Source organism: Dromaius novaehollandiae, chromosome 5 (assembly GCF_036370855.1).
Source record: "Dromaius novaehollandiae isolate bDroNov1 chromosome 5, bDroNov1.hap1, whole genome shotgun sequence".
NCBI lineage: Eukaryota > Metazoa > Chordata > Aves > Casuariiformes > Dromaiidae > Dromaius > Dromaius novaehollandiae.
In genome coordinates this window covers 25,847,327-25,861,163 of record NC_088102.1, presented here as the reverse complement: position 1 = coordinate 25,861,163, position 13,837 = coordinate 25,847,327, and the positions used below count along the sequence as shown (strand labels likewise).

At 52.1% G+C, this 13,837-nt stretch overlaps 1 protein-coding gene across 3 annotated transcripts in view; it reads left to right on the top strand.

Annotated features, from left to right (window-relative positions):
* Window positions 1-313: 313 nt before the first annotated feature.
* TMEM63C (transmembrane protein 63C) overlaps window positions 314-13,837 on the top strand; it is a 43,532-nt gene continuing 30,008 nt past the window's right edge. For 2 of the 3 annotated variants that reach the window (XM_064512264.1, XM_026120392.2), the window contains exon 1: window positions 314-582. The gene's annotated coding sequence lies outside the window, so the exon portion shown is untranslated. Of the gene's footprint in view, window positions 583-9,343; window positions 9,362-13,837 lie in introns of those variants that run through there. The other variant, XM_026120393.2, reaches the window with a different exon arrangement.

Here is a 13,837-nt window from a genome sequence, read left to right as displayed (position 1 = left end):
AACTCCTTGGCTGTTCCTACTAACGCAAGGCAGAGCAGCCGGGGCTGTCAAGGAGCCACCGACCGCTCCGTCGCCTCCCTCTCCGCGCCTTGGCGCACGGATGCTGCAGGCTCGCCCGGCGGGGGACATCCGCCAGCCGCGCCGCCGGGAAGGGGCCGCTCGCGGGGTAGGTCCGGCTGCCGCGCCGGCTCCGGGGGGCCCGGCCGGCAGCTCCCCCGCGGGGCCTTGCAGCGCCGGCAGCCGCCAGGCCGCGGGGCCTTGCGCAGCGGCGCGGCCGCGCAGCCTGGGGCCGGAGCCTCTCCGCCGCATCGGGGCGGGCGGCGGCCGCGGCACCGCCTCCCGGCCGGGGCCGGGCCGGGCAGTGCGGGCAGCTCGCTCCCCCTCCGGCCGGAGCGGCGGGCGCGGCTCGGGGGGGGGGGCGGCGCGGCGCGGCGCGGCCGCGGGGAGGGAGGCGCCCGGGGCGCGGCGCGGAGCCTGCGGAGCCGGGTGCGGCGCGGAGCCCGCAGCGTGGAGCCCGGGCGGGCGGCGCCGGCGCTGGAGCGGGCGCGGGGCCCCCGCAGGCGGGACCGGGACCCCCGGCAGGTGAGTGCGGGGCGCGGAGGTGGGAGCGCGCGCGCAGGCGGAGACCCGCGGGACGGGCGCTGGTGCGGCTGCGGAGGGACCCGGCACCTCGCGGCGGGGGAGCTGCGGGGTGGCCGGGAGCGAAGGCTCGAGGGCTAAAATGGGCGAGAAGGTGCGTGTCGGGAGGGCCAGGGCTGGCTGGAGGAGCCTGGCGGCGGGACCGGCCTCAGGGGGCTCCTGGGGGCAGGGGAGGGTGAGGCATCCTGGTAGTGGGGTGGGCAAAGGGGAAATCCTGCCGAGCGTGGGGCTAGTCACAGCCCCGGTGGCTGCGTTTTCTAGCAGGGCTCATCTTTGGGACCTCACTGGGAGACGCTCACGGCGACTCGTGTGACTCACTGGGAATGCCGGTGTCGCACACGGGTACAGTTCATGAGAGGGGCTGTGTGGGTGTGGGCTGCAGAGTTGGGTTTGTTTTGTTGTAGGTGATTTCTGGATACGTATCTCCATTTAGAAAGAGTTCTTCTGGCCTCATTCTGGAGTGTGCACCAAAGAGGCTTTAAGTAATGTTTGTGTCCACCTGACTGATGGGCACACTGAGGCCCCGTGCGGCGCAGGGGCTCTCCTGAGCTTGTGCAGTAAGTTAGTGGCAGAAGCAGAGAGCAAGCCACAGCCTCCTGGTGATCTTCGCAAGGGCTCCTATGCTGCTGTCCTCTGATGCAAGATAAAATTTCATGCCACCGCTGTGTCATGCCATGGCTTGTGCTCAGTCCCCACAGCATCCTGGCCGCATAATCCTCCTTCCGGGAACCATGCCTGACAATGTTAGAAATGCTTCGCGCTAGCAGGGAAGAAGGTGGGAGAAATCTCTTCTCCCTCTCTCCCCCGTTCTCCTTCCAGTTTCTGAGAGATTGATGACTCCAGCTGAAAGGGTTATAGTGTCAGGATGATCTAATGCTCTGGCTGAGCTGCTCTCTCACAGTTTACAACTTCATCCAGATTTGTCCTGATCAAGGCCCTGCCTTCTCTGTTTCTTGCTTCTACATCCTCCGTAGCAGGCAGCCGTGCTGCACGGTGTGTCTGCGGTTCAGAAACCTCCCTAACAGAATGGGTGTTATCCAGGAGAAGAGAGACCTTTGTCTGGCTGAGGGATTTTTCTTCTGCATGAACATCTCTTTCCTTTTTACTGTTTGACCGCCATCTATGGGAATGATCTGCTCTCCCACCTTCTAGAGACTTCCAGTGGGGAGCGGACAGAGAGGCAGGAGGTGTGGGGAAAGCTGGGAGGGCAAGGAAGGTTCAGGAAGGCACCTTCCCTGGTGGCCCTGGCTGTGGAAATCCTGCCCTGCCGCATGCTGGGGTTTTATGGTGCTGCGTGACAGGCCAGGCTGCCTGCCTTGTCGAAGGCAACACGTACTGCTTGTGATAAAAGGTACTGTTGAAGTGGTTTGGAGTGTATTTGTTTAGAGGAGAGACAGGGAAAGAAGGTGGGAAGGCAGACCCTTAGGCAAGGCTGGTGCATGGAGGGGGAGGCATCTCCTCTGGCCTGCATCGCAGCTGATGGTGGCCTTGCTGTCCTTCCCTGCTTGCCTGGGGAGTGGTGGTCAGGGCTGGGCAGCAGATGGGAGATGGAGGCAGGGGCAGCTCTTTCGGGAAGGATTTGTCTTAAGTAGGCCTGGCAAACAGCCACTTGCAAATAAATAAGTAATAAATAAAATTATGGAAGCCTTTTGCACCCCTGCAGCCTCTTGGTCTCTAATGTATACAGGCTTTTCTGGCTTCCCTGTAAATTTAAACCTCTGCCTTCTTTCCAGAGCAGCATCTCAGTTTCTGTCTGCCTGCAACTGTGTCTGAATTCCTTTCAGCTCTTCGTTAGCATGATAACTTAAATCCCTCTGTGGCTGCTCTCCTCTTCAAAGCACTCCACAAGGATAACCAGTTCATTCCTGGTTCGGCTACTGCTGACAGCCGTAAGCATTGAGTGGTCCTGCAAATGGTAACAGAAACAGCACTGCTATCTGAGGGTGCTAGTGAGCACGGGCAGAGCACCAAAGGCGTGCGCAGTCCTTCACAGGTAAACGCAGTCTTTCTTCCGTGCAGACTTCTGGCCCAAGGTAGACTAAGCAGATGTCAATACAGCTCCAAAGCCTAAATCTGATTGTCACTACTTTAAAATATTGCTTGTAGGAAATATTCTCATCTTAACAGACTGTGATAGCTTTACCAAAGCAGCACTGAGAGGGAGAAATGTTTCCAACACCCACAAGTGAATTCAATTGATACTAAGCTAATCAGTCACCTAAACTCTTATGAAAACATCAGTATGCTTGCTATACAAATGCTGACTCCTCCATATGAGTCCTATAAACACTAGAGCCTTCTACAATCATCAGTTCTGGGTTGGTTAAACAGCTTTTCTTACCTAGTTTAATTGCTGTGAACATATTTAATGTATCTCAAGGTTAAATCTGAAGAAAATGTTGCATTGCTTATGTACTGTGCTCAGAGGAAAAGCAGTTTTGCTTTGAGATTGTTTCAGGAGAAGCAGTGGAGCAGATTTGTTCATTAGGGGTTGGTCTCCGTGCCGCAGATTGGAGCTCGAGCCTTGGTCTCCTTCAATTAAGGCATGTGAGGAAGCTGTTTTGGGACTGAATGCAGTAAAGGTCTGTGAGGTCTTTCAGTGATGAGGCGTCCCACAGTTTTTGAAGATCCTACCTGGAGTCAACCTGCTCTTTAAAATGCCTAAATATCTTTAAAAAAACTGGTTTGAAGGTATCGCTTCAAATGTAGCTCTGACTGGTAATTTGATTGTGATCTCATATTGTTACTAGGTGGCAACAGTAGTATTAGTTTGCTCATACCATTACAACAACAATGAGAAAGACCTGAGCCAGCTACCTGGGAACAGGCATTCGTGGTGCTATTGTTACTGGTTAACGGGTGAGACAGGGCAGGGCCCTTCCTTGCACCCCTCCGTGAGGGCGAGGGACCGGCCTTCCCTGCCAAGCGAGGCATGGCTTCCTGCACCCAGCCCTGTTCCCGCTTCACCTTCAGCGCCAGCCGCTCACTCTTGCACGCCCTCGCCAGGTTCAGGTTTTTTGACTCGTCTTGGTTACCCAAGATGCATTTGAGGTTGCCCAAGTCCCAGCGTTGTCCTGCTTTGCCCGTCCTGGTATAGCCCTCTCTCAGCAGAGTGCTCTGTCAGCCTAAGAACTGCATCCGCGCTAAGGGCTGCAGAGCAAACCTCTTTGGCTGAGAAATCGCATTCGTAATTGAAATTACTGTAATGCTGCAGAGCCTCTGGGGAGCTTAAACGCCACTGTACGGAAGCATTTCCACCTAAGGATCATTTGTACAGCTCCTAGCACAGTCCCCATGAGAGGCTGTGATACCATTTTGACCAAGCCGGCGTTTCAAGAGCTGCTGTAGTCTTTGCTACCCACAGATGGGTATGATCTGAGCCATTGGTGCTGGTGCCTGGTGGAAATACTTACTCAAAAAACTTTAGTCTTGGGTTATTTTTGTATGTTACTGGCTTTAGTGGGATTAGGGTGCTCCGAAGAGCTAGGATCAGAGGGACTACAGCTTCCTCTCCTCTGTAGTATATGCCCAGCAGTAACCACCAGATTATTTGTCATTATCTTCTGACAATTTCAGTCACTGTGGCATGATCCCCAAGGTACCAGTAGGAAGAATGACACAAGTTTGGTTGTTCAGCCAGTTCCCCCGAGCCTGCAAACAGCAGTCTGGAGGTCTCGTAAGTCAGTGGGAGGCTTCTGGGGCTCGCGGGTTCCAGGTTAGGAACGTAGGCAGTTCCCTGTGTATACGGGCTGCTTTTCTCAGTAAAAAGTCAGAGGTGCAGGACCGCATGGAAGGGAAATACAATGGCAAAAATGGAGGAAAAGCTAACCAAAGTTCTTAGGCTTTTCAGAACAAGTTTGGTCTGTGCCTTGGATGTCTCTTAACCTACTGCTGAATAGGATGGATGGATTAAAATTACAATTTAAATTAGTGATCAGAAAGCCATGATTGAAATAACTAGCTTCAACCTTGTTTCATGTTTGTATTTTTCTGTTGTTTTCCTAAGGACAAGTTGATTCTCATTGATCAGTATATTGTGGTATTTATTGCTAAGCAGAATGCTGCACCATGCTGGAGTGAGTTTGTAGTGTAATGTACATTTATTTAGATTCTTAATGTTTGTATTAATTAGAAAATGGTGACACACTTCTTTATTAGATATTTCTTCATTATTTATTATAATTTTAGCCAAGCTGTATTTCAGTGGAAAATGAAAATCAATTTAAAATGCAGAAAACAACCATTTAAAAATTTTTTCTAGTTGGCTAAATAGACTTAATACTTAATTAAATACTTAAAGTGTATGGATCCACACAAAAGAAGTTTATGAAAGCATTATTTGTATTTGCAATGAATTTGGAAAACAATTTTATTATAGGAAATGTGAAATATAACCAGTCATATGAACTGATTATTTCTGGCTTTTAAGAAATTAGAACTAGTAGAGATCATCCTCTCACACTTAATTTTTATCTGGATTGGAAAGGGAACCAGGCTCTCTTGCTTTAACTCTCAGTAATTTTCTGACCTTTGAATAAACTAATCACTAAATTAATTCCTCTGCTTTCAAAAAGGTACTGCGATCAGAGCTGCTTTAAAGTTCAGATTTTAGTTCTAGATGCTTAGCCAGTGAGCATATCTCTGGCAGCAAGGATATACCGCTTGAATTTCTACTTACTCATTTTTTACAGATTAGAGAGAGATAAAGTCTTAATGTGTAGATTATTAAATTGGTTATTTCTTAATTTTAAAAGTTTTTAGTTCAGACAAAATGTGATCACTTTTAAGTCAGGTGTATGTTCCAAAAAGTCATAATTCTTTATTTGTTTTGTTTCCAAGTGCTCTCTATTGCTTTTTCCTTTCATATTACACTGCTACTAATCTTCTGATCAGGCAGTTTCATTGGATTTTTCTTTTGGGAGGTTTTCATCCAAGTTCAATTTTTTTTCATCCATGTTTTTAATTTCTTGTGTTTTCTTCCATGTAATTTCATCAAATTCCATATTTGCAGGAAGAAAAACCCAACAAAGTGAATAAAAGCTCTATTGGTTGTGCTTCCTCTTGAGAATGTTGAGTTTTAAAGACTTGAAGTTAGTTCAAGGACTGCAGAAAAGTCAGGGGCTGGATTTTTTTCACCAACATACTCCTCAATGCTCTGTGTTGTTGCACACGGAGCTGTTCAAACCAAATAAGACAGAGCTCTACTAATTGGTCTTATAAAAAAATATTACCATGCCACAAGCCTTGCCTTGTGCTTTTATTTACAATATCACAGCTACAACATTACGTGCGTTCCGGGGTAATCACTAGGTTTCGGGACTAATTTGTCACTGCAGTGATGTCTGAGAAGAGTTGTCCTGACTTTGTTGGGTTTTTCTTCCTGAAAATATGTCTATATAGACAACCCCTACACAAAGTTAGATTTCGGAGGTTTCTTTCCATGCGAAAGGATGAGATGAGTTTCTGGTCCTAAGGAAAGAAGTGTGGCTGTTGGTTTCAGCAGAGACAGGATTTCACTGTGTACTTTTTTTTTGAGTTTGGTAATTTTTGTGGCAGGAATGCGGAGGGGCCCGGACTGTGAGCGAGCCAGCTAGCCTGCAGCCTGTGCGGCGTGGGCCACGTGCCTCTCCATGGGGATGGGACAGGGAAGGAGGGACATGGAGGAGAGCTAGAGAGGTGGACATGTCATGGAGGCACGGATCAGAGTATGTTTATGCCCGTAAGCTGCAGTCTTTAAAAGCTCCCCTGGCATCTGTGTTTGGGGATTTCCATCTGCCTTACTGGCTGTCCATGATGGTCTGTTACTTTGGTGATGTTATTTCAGTTATTTCCTCCTGCCCAATGCCTGAGGTGGAGGAGCCGGTGGTTTACAGAAGGAGAAGGAGTACACAGACGTGTGATGGGACCTGCCAGCGGAGCCACAAGCTTGGAAATACCTGGGTCCCAGACCCACGAGGGCGGCTCCTTCAGAAAAGAGAGCACAAGACACTTTTATTTTTAGCTTTGTGTTTATTTGGTTTAGGGTTCCCAGTAACTCCTTGAATTTATGCAGAGCCAACAAATTAAACATTTATTTTAAGAGACGGTAGTTGAAGATTGTTGCTCCCTTCTCTTGCCTGAGATCTGATATGATCTATGTCAATTTTGCTAAAATGTGGACTGTGTAAGCAAAGAAGCAATGGCAGCACAGCCTTTGTTCAGTGCTTGGGCTGCTGTTGTGCCTCTTGGACCTTTGGACTTTTTGCGGTGCTTGAGGGCAGTGGGAGTTGTATGTCAGATTTGGAGTTTGATCCTGCTCTTGTTGCTGCAGGGTCAGTGCGTACTCCTGCACAAGAGTCCAGTTGCATGGGAGAGCTTTTTCTGTTTGGTTTGTCTGATCTTGATCGAGAGATGGGATGCAGAGAGAACGGTTGTGTCAGCAAGATGGTATCTCATGCCCTCATTTAATAGAGGCAACCTGTGTAACTGGATTTTGTCAACATGTCCATGAGTGTGGTCAGCCTGCAGCCCGCTGGGCTCTGGTGGGTGCATGTGTGTTTACACGTCACTGACGGGGAGGTGCTCTGCCCACCCCCAGTGGCATCGCTGGAGACCAGTCTCAGGTTTGCTCTGTTACTTTAGCTCATCTAGTGCAGGACTTCTTGGTGCCCTGCAGGGGACCTTGCCAGTGCCCTACCCTAGGACCTCACTCTGGGTTATGGTCCTGGCCCTCAGGAAAGCCACAACATCTGCACAATGCTCAGCTCCCCGGTGGCAGAGCTGTGCTGCTGGGACGAAGCGTGAAAAGCCATGCAGTATTTGGAGACCTGTTTATCCTGTAGGTTGCTCTACTTCCAGGGAAGAGGCAAGAGCATGGGATTCAGCATCACCTAAATATTGATCCCTGCTGCTCTGGAGGGTTCTGGTACCTGCGCAGAGCTTTGCTTGCAGTCCCTGGGCTATGGTTAGTGTGGTATGTCCAGATGAGCTGTAGTCCCCAAAGCATGTGCTTTGTGTCTCTGATAGGTGTGAGTGCAGCCTTGGTGAAGCACAGGGGATATTTTGAGACAGGAAGTGCCCCCAGTGCACTGAAACTGGTGGGTTGCAGTGGGAGTGAAGTGCAAAAGGAGAACGGCATATCCAAAACCAGCTGGAAAGTAGGAACCTCAGCTGGGATTGGACCATGACACCCCAGCCACTGTTAAAACTGCTATGTGTCAGTGTCGCATCCCCAAGCATCCCTCCCAAAATGGAGACAGACCTGTCTGATCCCTGGTAACTGTGGCAGTGTCTCAGATAGCTGCTGGGTTGGGGAGCAGCTTGCAGTGACTGTTCGTGGCGCACTGTTCTCTGCCCAGGCCCCCAAGTCTCCTTGACTGGTCGTATTCGTGTCACAGGCACTGCTGCGGCGCTGAGCCGGGCTCAGGGCTGCTGAACCCCGCTGCGCCCAAAGCACGCTGGATGGACTGGATGGGGAAGCTCCTTTTGCAACCATCTGCTGCAGCATCTCATATATAATTTCATTTCCTTTTCTCTTCCACTTCAGCGGCAATGCTGTGGAGTGCAGGCGGGCGGCTACCCAGGGACGCGGCTCTGCCAGCTGGGCTGGCTGAGTAGGCATGAAGGGCTGGCTGGCCTTTCTGAGTGCCTGCCTGGCAATGCGGCCAGGCGTGCTGAGAGAGGCAGGCTTGTGCGGAGAGGCCGTGGGGGAATCTCTCCTTGCCCCTAAAACTTGCCATCCTGATCCTTTGCCCATTTTGCCCCTGGTCCCAGGTAGCCTTTTTCTACGGCTGACTTATCCATGGAGGACCTCTGATGCTGGCTGTTGAACTTGGCGTGTTTGAAAGGATGCAAACCCTCCCAAACCTGCCAGGCAAGGGTGGGCTGGCTTGACAGCTCCCACTGTGAGCCGTTACTTAGTGTTGTATCCCCTACCCTTGCAGGGGGATTAGCGTGCAGGTTGCTTTGCGGCTGCCCTGCTGCCGAATCTGCCATCTGTCTCACCACATCCTTTGCGACATGCTGTCTGTCCCAGCCCCCTGCTTTCTCTCCTCCTGATGCCTCATTCCATTCCCAGCCTGGCCTTTGTACATGCCCAGATTTGACACTTCCTTCTCTGCCTTAAGGGAAATAAACCATTTCTTGTGTGTTTCTCAGTCACGTCCATCACTTCTGATGGCTCTTCCAGTAGCTGTGAGCAGCTGCTAGTTGATGGGGATGGCAGAGGCAGAGCAGGAAGGAAGCGCAGGGTGGATGCGGGGGCAGTGCCAGCTCTGAGACAGCTGGCACAGAGCAGAAATGTGTGCTGCCTCTCTCTCTCTCTCTCTCTCTCTCTCTCTCTCTCTCTCTCTCTCTCTCTCACCTGCCTTATGCTTGGGCACCGCGCTGTGGTACGCGTGTGTCGGGGAGAGATCCCACACTCTGGACATTGCCGTGTGACTTGTCCACCCTCCCCTGGCTTCTGCTGCGTTGACGTTCCCATCCCAACAGCCTTGTGATACCCCTCTGCTCTCTGATGCTCCAGACCCTTTCGACTCTCCCCCCGAAGGGGATTTGGAGAAGAAAGCTGCCTGATCCATGTGAGGGGCTGTCTGCTTTGCTCTCCAGTGGGTACGCGGTTGACGATCTGCTCGGCTGTGTCATGGGCAAAGGAAATTCCCCTGGAGGCAGGCAGCAGCGATGGGGACAAGCTGTCTTCTCAGCACTTGCCGAGCGTTCAGCGTGCTGAGAAGAGGCTGGAACAGTAAGTGCTTTCCAGATCCACATAGCTGCAGCTTTGCATGTGCCTGTGAGAGCTGCCTCCCTCTGCAGCAGAAGCTTGCTTCTGATTTCCACCCTGAAGTCTGCATGTGTTGAAGAAGGTTGGTGGACATGTGACCTAGCAAGCAGGGGTAGACCCATTGCATGCTTCATCTACTGCTTTAGGAAAAAGCAGAATTGTGCTCTCCAAGCCAGCTGTGCTGTGGTGGCAGGGTTTGCTGGGAGGGCAGCCTGATGCCCCAGGTGAAGGCAGTGCAATTTGATGAGCCTCTGAGACTGGTTCAGTTTCTTCCTTCCTCCTATTCAAGCCAGATCAAATTTGCTTACATATCTTCCCCCAAAGCCAGAGGAGAGGTGGCTCCTTCTGAATGCTCAAATACCCCTCTGTGCAGTACAGGATCCCCTCACCCTGCAGGAGTGCTGTCAACTCGCTGCAGGCATGCAGGCTTTCTGACCTGGACGGCAGGGTACAGGGCACGCTGGGTGTCAGGCACAGCACAGCAAGCTCACGGTGTGCATCCAACCCGGGACACAGGTACAGCAGAGCTCCCACAGTGTGTGCCGGGTGGCAGAGTCCACGCCGATTTGGTGGGTCCCACACCCTTGCCTCTGGATGGGTACCCTGGGGACAGAGGTGGTGGAGACAGGCCTTTGGGAGCACATTTTTTTGTTGCCCTCCCTTTCCAGGCTGCTGCATTCACCATGAAAGGCTTTCCCTTCCCTTTGATGCTCTGTTAACTCAAACTGATAGACTGAGAGCTAATCCCTCCATCTCGGGGCGAGGAGGCTGAATGCGACTAGCACAGCAACCGCCAAGGCGATCTCTGGTTGTGTAACCTGTTGGTGCCGAAGTGTTAGCTGAACTGCCAGCTCCCACGCTCCCAGGGTGCTGTGATTCATCCTGGGCATCTGGTATTGCCCAAATCTGCTTGGAAGTTGTGCAGAGATGGGAGGAGAGCCTCCTCAGGGCTGGGTTTGGCAAGTGGTGTACCTGTGGGCTCCTGCTGCAGCCCAGACCTCACCCTTTGTTCCCGGTGCTTAGCTTGGGAGGCACCAAGTGCGTGTAATTAGGACAGTGTTCTAGCTCTGCAAACATTCCAAAATCATATTTTTTGTAAAAATAGATGTATATATAGTGTTATAATCCATTGCCTCCAAGAAGAAGTTTTTGTGCTTGAAAGGAGATGAGCTAAGAAGAGCAGAATTAACTGCAGGGAGCATTGTGAAGGTTTGAACCTCAGCAGAGAAGCTGGCAGAGCAGCTTGGGGGAGGAGGTCTCCCCAGAGAGCGGTGTGGAGGGAAATACGCAGGTGGCCCAAGGATAGGTGGGCAAAACGGGACAAGTGTGCTGTTACCCACTTTGTCCTGGCCCTTGGATGGGTGTGGATGAGGCTGCTCAGTGGCAGGATGCTCCCGGGCCTTTCTGGTGATGTCTGTTAAGTGAGGAGCAGGTCTGAAGCCAGTGTAAGCTTGCGCAGTACCAGAGGTGCTGTGACAGCCATGCCTGAGGCCAGAAAATCCCCCAGGACCGGGTGGGAAGCTCCTTGCTGCTGGCTCTGCTCAGCCACAGCATGCCTGCTAGTCAGGTGCATGGACATCTGTGCTGTGGTACCTGCGCTAGGTTAGGAGGAATCGAGCTCTGCACCCTGGGCTGAGAAATACCTCACAGCCCCCCTCTACCCTGGACATGAAGCGCTTGTAGGAGTGGTTGCTCTGCCTTCAGGACGTCTGCTGCCAGATGGGCCTCGGGCAGAGGCTGCCAGGCGGGGTCTGCTCTTGAGGTCGTGTGATTTTTGGGTTCCGATGTCCTGGCAAGCGTGGCAGCAGCATGGCTGGCTTTGAGAGTGTACTTAGATCTGTGGCTTGTCGATGTGATGGGGCAGAGAGGAGAGGGGAAGGAAGGGAAGGTGTCCTAGTGCATCGGGCAGTCTGGGCCACTGCAGCCATGCTGTGCGCTGGAGCGGAGTGGGACCAGCAGTGTGGTCTGCCTGACACGTGCCAGGGCTGCTGCATGCCCGTGCTTGCCCCCCATCACACCCCCCCATCACCCCTCAGCCAGGCACCCTGGTGGCAGGTGCGCTGCACATACGTGGCTGCGGGCGGGTTTGTGCCCTTCTGCCTCCCCCTCGAGTCCTGCCTGCCCAAGGGGACGCCAGTGTCCTGGCTGGCAGTTCCCGAGCAATCAGATCCCATGTGGGGCACTGACTGACAGACTGGGTGGTGAGCTTCAATAAGGAACTGGGGTTGGGAGACGGGCCTGTGGAGCCCAGTGCTGTCCTCCTTAATAGGACAAGGCCCGGCTCTCAAAGGCCTGTGTCTGGGCTCCTGGCCAGTTTCCCAGTGGAGTGGGCTGTGCTGTGGTAGGATTTGGGCATCGGGGGCTCAGCTGGCTCAGTGCCCTTTCTTGGCTGCGGTGTGCTCCTTGCCAGCCCTGCTCAGCAGGACACAGGGCACGAAGCTACTGGAGTAGCCCAGTTGAGCAGTGCAGTAGTGGGCTTTCCTCCTCATGCATGGGCTGAGTGTGTTTGTGTGCACACGTGCAAAGTGCTCCCCTCGTCTTGCCTCTGCCCTGGGGTAAGTTTTCCCCTGCTCTCCTGAGAACCAGCGATGCCCGCAGCTCTGCTGGAAAGGGCTGTGCTGGCAGTTCCCAGATGGATTGAAGTCTCTCTGCAGCAGGTGGTTTATAAAAGGCAGCACATAAAACTCCCACTCTCCTCTCCACCTCCCACAGCTCCCAGCTCCCCAAACAGCAAAAGGGGCTTGGAGAGCAAGGAGCTGCTCTTCTGTCTTTTCCCATATCTTCAGAGACCACAGTACTCCTGGTACCCTTTTGGCATTTGTGAAAAATATCTTGCCACCTGCAATGACAGCCACAGTCTGTCCCTGGACTATGACATGGCTGCTCTTGGTTTACATATGGTTTTCCATGACGGAGTGTTTTCCCCAGAGGAGATGGCCCTTTTATTCACACAGGCCTTAAAATCCTCATCTGTTTGAGCACATTTATTTCACTGGAGGAAGAAGCAATCTGCCTCTAAATGGCAGGTGTCCTACCACCCTCCCAGCCTTGCTGAGAGAGGCCTGCCTTGGCCTTTGATGCCAAACAAAAGCTGCTCTTGCTGGTTTGGGTCTGTTTGAACATTATATGCTATGGTGATAGAGTTGGTAGATGATAAGTAATTGAGAAGTTCTTCAAGGAGCAGTGGGGAAGCCCAAGCTGCCCCCTTCACTGGGGACAGCTGCCTTAATGGCCCTCAATCATATGTTTAGCAGGGGGTGGGAGCTCTCTTCAGCTGCACATATTACTAATTAATTGCAAGTATTGGGACTGCTCTGGGGGCCAAAAGCAGCCTTCAGCCTCCCAGCTGCAGAGTGGGGCCTAGTGATGGTGTTAGGTCTGTGGTGCTGGAGGGCAGGTGGAGCTCCCTGCCTCCCCCGTCCAGAACTGACCTGTGCTTGGAGGGACGTAGTCCAGAGGACCCAACCAGGAAAACAAACTCATGATGGTCATTTACTCAGAAATATGTTTTCCTGAATACATGTGTGTGTGTGTAGTAAGCAGATGAACATGCCTCTACATTGTTTGCAATTTGGATGCTATGTTTAAAATTGCACACTTTTCTAAAATTCACCTTCACCTACCAGTGCCTTTTTTGAGGGTTAGGAAGAGCTGAGCACCTTGGTGCTACTCCTGGCGGGGAGGAGGCACAGTGCAAAGCTGGGTAGTTGCTCCCTTTAGGCTGAGGAGAAGATGCTGTGATCCTAGTTCTGCTCTTGAGGTCCCAGGTGACCTGGACAATCTGTGGCATATGCCTATGCTTTTGGGAGACTGAGGAGGTGGTATTTATTGGGGAGCAAAGGGGATGCCACTCTCTTGCTTACTGCTGCACAGAGCAGAGCAGCCTGCCCAGTGGCATAGCTAAAAGGGGAGAGGAGGCAGTTTAGAAACCGCTTTGAGTAAGAAATCGAAGACTTCACTCTGTCTTTCTTCCCTCACTGTTACCCTGACCCCACGAGGTCCCTGAGCTAGTCTCTGCAACCTCAGTGACCCGGGGGTAACTCCCTGCCCCTTTGCCACGTGTGAGCTACCTGGGCCATCCATCCCCCTCAGTCAGCCCTAGGTCCTGGGTGTCTGTGCTGCCGACCCTGACCCAAATGCATCCCTACAGCTCTGCAGCCTGCGTCTCCCTGCCCTGTGGTTGTATCTGGGCTGTGCCCGACCCAGGTAATCCTTTGCGATGAACAGCGTTGATTTAAGCATTATCAAAGTACAAGGGTGAACAATGCAGAATGAGTGACGGGCCCCTGCCATAGGGAGCTTGCAGCCTAATTAGCTAATGTTTGCTCAGTGCTTTGCACATACAAAGTGCAGTGTAAGGGGCTAAGCATTATTACTGTGAAAGCACAATGTGTGCACAGCAGGATATTGAAATATAAAACAAACACAGGTTAAAGCCAG